The sequence below is a fragment of the Juglans regia genome, unplaced genomic scaffold (assembly GCF_001411555.2).
Source record: "Juglans regia cultivar Chandler unplaced genomic scaffold, Walnut 2.0 Scaffold_133, whole genome shotgun sequence".
Taxonomy (NCBI): domain Eukaryota; kingdom Viridiplantae; phylum Streptophyta; class Magnoliopsida; order Fagales; family Juglandaceae; genus Juglans; species Juglans regia.
The window spans coordinates 15,161-22,632 of NW_023343734.1; the positions used below are offsets into that span (position 1 = coordinate 15,161).

The following is a 7,472-nucleotide window of genomic DNA, read 5'->3' on the forward strand; positions in this document are numbered from 1 at the left end:
GCATTTATAAAGTAGAGTATGCAGAATAAAATATTTTCCAGAGTTATCATGCAGAACAGAACATATTTTCAAGATAACAGAGCGATGGTTTTAAAACAAGTAAAACCCATGGTACTTTGGCATAACATAAACTGAGTATCATCATCAGATCAAAACAGAGCATCAAACAGAGCAGAGACCATGTTTCACCCCCGTGGTAGGGTTGTGCTAACCCCGGTGGCCAAACCAGGCAGAGACAGAGGTGAAATCTTTCCTTTATTCTTCTCGGAGCCCCGAGTGTGCACACAGGAAAGACCACAATAAAACCACTTTGTTTCCAAAGTGGGTGCACTCAGAGACAGAGAAGTTGGTACCAACCCAAACAGAGCAGAGCATAACAGAGCAGAGCAAAGCAGAGACAGAGTCAGATACGAAACCAGTACACCATGCCAAAGGTTTTCAGATATTATATCAAAATAATACAGAGTACCAAAACAGAATCAGAACAGTTTACACACGCTGAACACAAAAGCCAGAACAAATAAATGCACAACTTTTCATATTCTCAATATCGCTCTTTTTTTCAGATTTCAGAAATCACATGACAGAATTTAGCTCATGTCTACACAATGCATGTCAGAATATATTTTTCCTTTTTCACACAGATTTCATGAATAATGCAGATAGGTGACCGAGGTTGATCTTTGTTTTCACAAGTCCCCAACACAACACAAATTATGCAAGTTTTCATAAAATCAACCTCAGTCTTATTAGCTTGTATAAAACCCAGCATAGGAACCCCGCTTACCTGACTCCTGCAGCGTATTATCTAAGTCTTGAAAATGATCTCTATCAATCTCGTCACCTATTCATAAAAAAAATATAGATACGCTGAGTATTAAATGATAATTGATATAACGTCCATCTAATAATTAACACTCATATTCTCAACCCATAGTATAGCAAAAACAACTCACTAATACTACTAATAGTAATTTGGACAGCCCGCATTTCAACCCGAAAATACCATATTCTAATTTTAACAATTACCAAAACACCCACCAAAATCCACGTCAAACACAAATAACCAAAATATCAACCCCACCTCAAAGGCCCCTAACTCCAAGCAATCATCACAACTCAACCACAATGCAGCTCCAACTATTAATCTCCACTTCAAACGGTCAAAAAGAAACCCATATAACACAAAAACAGCCCCCAAACAATCCCAAGCATTACTCGATTTACTGCTCGACCAACCCAAAACAATTCACAATTCCAAGCCAAATCCAACACAAAGTGTTTGTTAATTCACAAAAAGTGTCCGAGAACTCACAATACACCTCCAAATATTTCATTGAAGTGAAATAAACTGACTTGAGGTGAAGTGTGTGTGCGTGCGCGTAAGACCGAGACCGAGCATGGCTTACCAGTGAAAGAAAAGAATAGATTCTCCGGAATTAGCTTCACTGATTACCCGAGAAACTGAAAGTCCAATAACTAGGAATCACAAGTCACGGAAACTCAAGAACCGACGAAAATACAACTCAAACTCACGGCAACCAAAAACTGCAGAAATGAGGATAAAATCAAAATAAATTTGAAGAAGAACTGCATGAGTATGATACGGCATTGAGAAAATCCAGCAAAGGTTTCAATGCTTACCCGAAACTCACCAACCCGAAATACTCCCACGCACAGCAACCAGAAAACTCACAAAATGCTACTCAAAACTCACGGCCAAAACAGAAACTGCAGAAACAGAGGATAAAACAAACCAAATACTAAGGATCAGAATCTGCACAATTTCAGTATATGAAACCGAAACCTAAAGGGATGAGAAGGAAACACTTACCAGTCGAAAAAATGGAGGAAAGAGAGGTACTGCTCGCTGACTTGTAGAGGAAGAACAGAAACGTGAAAATGGAGAGAAAACAGAGTGTAGCAGACGGCAACTCACTGGAATAATAAGCAGTGCAAGAGAGAAACCGCAACAATGAGGAAACTAGGGCAGAGAATCGGAACCCACAGACTAACGCAGCAACAAGAAATAAGTAGAAACCGAAAGAAAAGAAAGAGACGTGCGCGAGAGACGTGCGGAAGAAACCGAAACTGCGGAAGAGAAGGGAGAAAGAAACGGAAAACAGAGGAGATAAACATACCTCCCAAAACGACGCCGCTCGGTGGTCTCACTAGACAATAAAATGGCTGGGCCATTTACACGCACTGATCCGGGCCACTGATGAAGAAACTGGGCCTTACATCCTCCTCCCCTTACAAGAATTCCGTCCTCGGAATTCGCTACAAGCTATAAGAATTCTCTTCGAACAAGTGAGGATACTTAACTCGCATCTCTTCCTCGAATTCCCAAGATGCTTCATTGATAGCATGATTATTCCACAATACTTTAACCAAAGCAATAGTTCGATTCCGCAACACTTGCTCTTTCCTGTCCAGAATCCGCAATGGTTCCTCGGTGTAGGTCAGGTCCTCTTGAATCTGCAAGGGTTCATGATCTATGATGTGAGTGGGGTCATGTATATACTTCCTCAACATGGACACATGGAACACATTATGCACTCCCGAGAACGCCGGTGGTAGAGCCACCTTGTACGCCACCGGTCCAATCCGATCAAGAATCTCAAACAGCCCAATGTATCTAGGACTCAACTTACCTTTCTTTCCGAATCTCATAACTCCTTTCATTGGTGAAATTCTCAAGAATACCTTATCTCCCATTGCAAACTCTAACTGACGGCGGCGTTTATCTGCATAGCTCTTCTGTCGGCTTTGAGCTGCTTTCATTCTAGCCCGAATGATATCTATCTTTTCTGTGGTCTGCTGAATAATCTCTGGCCCTAGAAGTTTTCTTTCACCTACTTCATCCCAATACAAAGGAGACCTACATCTCCTGCCATACAAAACCTCATAAGGTGCCATCCCAATGCTAGCCTGGAAGCTATTGTTATATGCAAACTCAACCAATGGTAAATGTTGCATCCAAGATCCCTTGAAGTCCATCAAGCATGCCCTCAACATGTCTTCTAAAATCTGAATAGTTCTTTCTGATTGTCCATCTGTCTGAGGGTGAAAAGCAGTACTGAAACTTAACTGAGTACCCATTGCCTCTTGTAAGCTTCGCCAGAACTTAGAGGTAAAACGAGGATCTCTATCCGACACAATGGATACCGGCACTCCATGCAACTTCACTATCTCCCGCACATACAGTTCAACTAGCTTCTCTAGTTTATAAGAAACTTTAATGGGCACAAAATGGGCGGTCTTCGTTAAGCGATCCACGATCACCCATATAGCATCTTGCCCGCTTACGGTCCTTGGTAGACCTGTCACGAAATCCATGGAGATATGTTCCCATTTCCACTCTGGAATCTGAAGTGGCTGTAATAATCCTGCAGGTCTCTGGTGTTCCGCCTTCACTTGTTGGCAAGTCAGGCATTGTTCTACAAATTTAGCAATTTCTCTTTTCATGCCATTCCACCAAAAGGACTCTCTCAAATCCCGATACATCTTGGTACTCCCTGGGGGAACAGTGTACAAAGAACGGTGTGCCTCTTCAAGAATTAACCTTTTTAGTTCATCATCAGCAGGTATGCATACTCTACCCCTAAACCTCAAAACTCCATCCTTGGAAATACAAAAATCAGGTTTGTCCCCGTTTCCGATCCCTTCTATTAACTTCACCAACCCTGAGTCCACTTTCTGAGCAGCTTTGATTCTATCTATCAAATCAGGTTGAACCACTAAACTGGCCATGAAAGCATTTGTATCACTAGCAATGACTTCGATACCGGCTCTTTCTAAATCCATTAGCAACCTATGCTGAGTGGTAATAGCTGCAACTGTCGATCCCACTGACTTCCTACTTAGAGCGTCGGCTACAACATTAGCTTTGCCTGGGTGATAATTAATGGTGCAATCATAATCCTTGATCAACTCAAGCCACCTCCTTTGCCTCATGTTTAATTCTTTTTGGGTAAAGAAATACTTCAAACTCTTGTGATCCGTATAAATTTCGCACTTTTCCCCATACAAGTAATGTCTCCAAAGCTTAAGTGCAAAAATAACTGCCGCGAGTTCTAGATCATGAGTGGGATAATTCTGCTCATACACTTTCAATTGGCGTGAGGCATAAGCTATAACCTTCCCATGTTGCATCAGTACACACCCCAAACCAAGCCTAGAAGCATCGCTATAAACAACAAATCCGCCTCTAGCTGTGGGAACTGTTAACACTGGAGCTGTCACTAATCTCTGTTTCAACTCTTGGAAGCTTTCTTCACACTTTGCTGTCCATTCAAACTTATTATTTTTCCGGGTGAGTGCAGTGAGAGGAACTGCTATCTTGGAAAACCCATCAATGAATCGACGGTAATACCCCGCCAATCCCAAGAAGCTTCTAACCTCATGAACATTCTTCGGTGCCGACCAATTAACCACTGCTTCCACTTTTCCTGGGTCTACTGAAATACCATCCTTTGAAACTACATGCCCCAGAAACGTGATTGAATCAAGCCAAAATTCACACTTCTTCAACTTAGCAAACAGCTGCTTGTCTCTGAGTGTCCCAAGTACCAACTTCAAATGTTCTTCATGCTCGATCTCGCTTTTGGAGTAAATCAGTATATCATCAATAAAGACAACCACAAACTTATCCAAAAACTCATGGAACACCCTATTCATCAAGTCCATAAATACTGCTGGGGCGTTAGTCAAGCCAAAAGGCATGACCAAAAACTCATAATGGCCATAACGGGTCCTGAATGCCGTCTTAGCCACGTCTTTAGCTCTGATCTTCAACTGGTGGTAACCCGATCGAAGATCAATCTTCGAAAATACTTGAGCACCCTGAAGCTGATCAAACAAATCTTCTATACGGGGTAGCGGGTACTTATTCTTTATGGTCACCCGATTAAGTTCCCTATAATCAATACACATTCTCATCGATCCATCCTTCTTCTTCACAAAAAGAACTGGAGCTCCCCAAGGTGAAACACTGGGCCTGATGAAACCCTTGTCTAACAAATCTTGCAACTGCTCTTTGAGTTCCGCTAATTCAGATGGTGCCATGAGATAAGGTGCTTTCGAAAGAGGTGCCGTGCCTGGAATTAACTCAATAGCAAACTCTACCTCCCGCTCGGGTGGAAGTCCCGATAAGTCTTCAGGGAAGACCTCTGGATAATCTCTTACAATAGGTATCTGTTCCAACTTCAACTCTTCTGTTGGTGCTTCAACCACACAGGCTAAGAATCCCTGACAACCATCACGCAACAGTTTTCCTACCTGAATGGCAGAAATGATGGGTGGAGCCAACCTCACTTTCGACCCTGTGAACTAAAATTCACCTTCATTAGGGGGCCTGAACACCACTTCCTTTTTAGCACAATCAATACTGGCGTGGTAGGAAGCCAGCCAATCCATACCCAAAATCACATCAAACCCAACCATGTGGAAAACTATTAAATCTGCTGGCATCAGTCTTCCCTCTATAGAAAGAGGGCATCCAGGTAACATCTCACTACAGACTACAGAATTCCCTGTTGGGGTCGCAACCACTAACTTGTTCCTCAACCTTTCAGCATCTAAAGTGCAAAATTTAGAGTACACCGTGGAAACAAAAGAATGTGTCGCTCCCGAGTCAAATAACACAATAGCATTATTAGAAAACAAAGAAAGAGTACCTGTGATCACATGCAAACTCATCCATGAACCAAGAATATTCAAGGTCTTAACCAGAACCAATCAAAGAAAAGAAAATCATAAACATTATAAATCCTTAAAGCAAAACAAAAGAGTCGTACCAGTGATCACGTCATTCCTACCCTCAACCTCTCCAGGTGTCAGTGCAAAGACTCGAGCAGGCGCAGTAGGACGTTGATTGTTGCCCCGGGCTGATACTTCATTCCTCTGAGATGGCGGTATGAACGTCTGGTTGCTCCTATTTTGCATTGGGCAATCCCTGATGTAGTGTCCTGATTTGCCACAACGAAAACACGATCCCGCCCCTTTTCTGCACTCTCCGGAGTGCACTTGGTTGCATGTCCTACACTGGTAGGGCTGCTGATTACTCGGAACCGGCCTTTTTCCTGAACTGCTACCTTCACTCCTCCTTTTCCATGGTCCCTGTTCCATGCCAGACTGGTACCCAGTAGGAGTAGTCCTCTTCCTCTGCTCATGCAACGCAACACTTCTTTGAAGGGTTCTTTCAAAAATTGTTGCTTTGTTCACCAACTCTGAGAAGTTCCGAATCTGGAAACCCACCACACGCACATACAGTTTCTCATTCAGTCCTTGCTCAAATTTGCGTGCCTTCTTTTCCTCATCGGGAATCAAATAAGTAGCAAAACGGGATAACTCAGTAAACCTAGCAGCATACTGATGTACCGTCATAGTTCCCTGAACCAAGGTGGCAAATTCCATAGCCTTGTCCTCACGGAAAGAGCTAGGGAAGAAGCGCTCCAGAAAGATCTGCTTGAAGTGCAGCCAACTGATTATCTCTGTCCCCTCTGCTTCTCTGATGGTCCTTTCAGAGATCCACCACCTCTTCGCTTCCCCAGTAAGCTTGAATGTGGCGTATGCCACCTTTTGCTCCTCAGTACAGGTTAGGACTCGCAAAATCTCCTCAATGTCCTGAATCCAATCCTCCGCCAAAGTTGGATCGCCTCTCCCGTCAAATAAAGGAGGGTGCATTCGATTGAACTGCTCAACAGTACAACCCCCTTCATTGAAATTACGCTGGCGACCCGTGGGATTCTGCACAAGGTCATCAATTAATTGATGTGCAGCTGCTCGTAAAACGTCGGAAGCACTCTGGTTTGCTTCCCTTTCGTTCTCGTTCGCATTCAGATCCGACATGCTTCGTTCTCTACGACGAGGTGGCATCCTGACAAAATAACTTGAATTTTTAATCAACGCTTCAAAATAGAGTTTATAAGAACATAGAAAATTTAGTGGTATTTGTAAAAACAAAACGTATATATTATAATTCAAAACTATAAGAATACTCATAACGGAGAATAGAAAAGTACATATAACCGTAGTAATAGTCAATTTCCAAAAACTAATACTTAAACCCATTTAACTACTTAAGAAGGCTCCGTTATTAAACTAAACCTTAATCAACATGAACTTAGTTCATAGACCTCTGAAATACCACACCTCATGGCTATTCCTAAAGCCTGCGAATTCTAAGACTTTCCACATCAACAATATTCAATCCTATAGTTCGCTTTACTATCATAATAAATCTGAAAATGACTTCTTAATCACTATCTATACTCTAAAATCTTTACCTCCTATGAACCCACAGAAATCTGAACCTCCAAGGTTTATAGTATGCAGAATTCAAACCTGGCTCTGATACCAAATGTAACGCCCCAAACCCGGGTGGCTTGGAGAATTACTACTTGTCACTCAAAAACATGTCTCCCAACACATCCAAAGAAAAATTCTCCAAAAACTTTATAAATGAAATC

At 42.2% G+C, this 7,472-nt stretch overlaps 1 long non-coding RNA gene across 4 annotated transcripts; it reads right to left on the reverse strand.

Moving 5' to 3' along the window:
- Positions 1–793: 793 nt before the first annotated feature.
- On the reverse strand, positions 794–2,552 carry LOC118345066. Of its 4 annotated transcripts, XR_004798741.1 has the most exons (5): positions 2,542–2,552; positions 1,835–2,244; positions 1,645–1,731; positions 1,410–1,548; positions 794–844 (listed from the first exon to the last, which is right to left on the reverse strand). It is a non-coding gene; the product is annotated as an uncharacterized LOC118345066 (long non-coding RNA). The 4 variants fall into 4 exon arrangements; XR_004798742.1 differs by having other exon boundaries at positions 1,410–1,938; positions 2,142–2,244; XR_004798740.1 differs by having other exon boundaries at positions 1,645–2,244.
- Between the last annotated feature and the right edge of the window lie 4,920 nt (positions 2,553–7,472).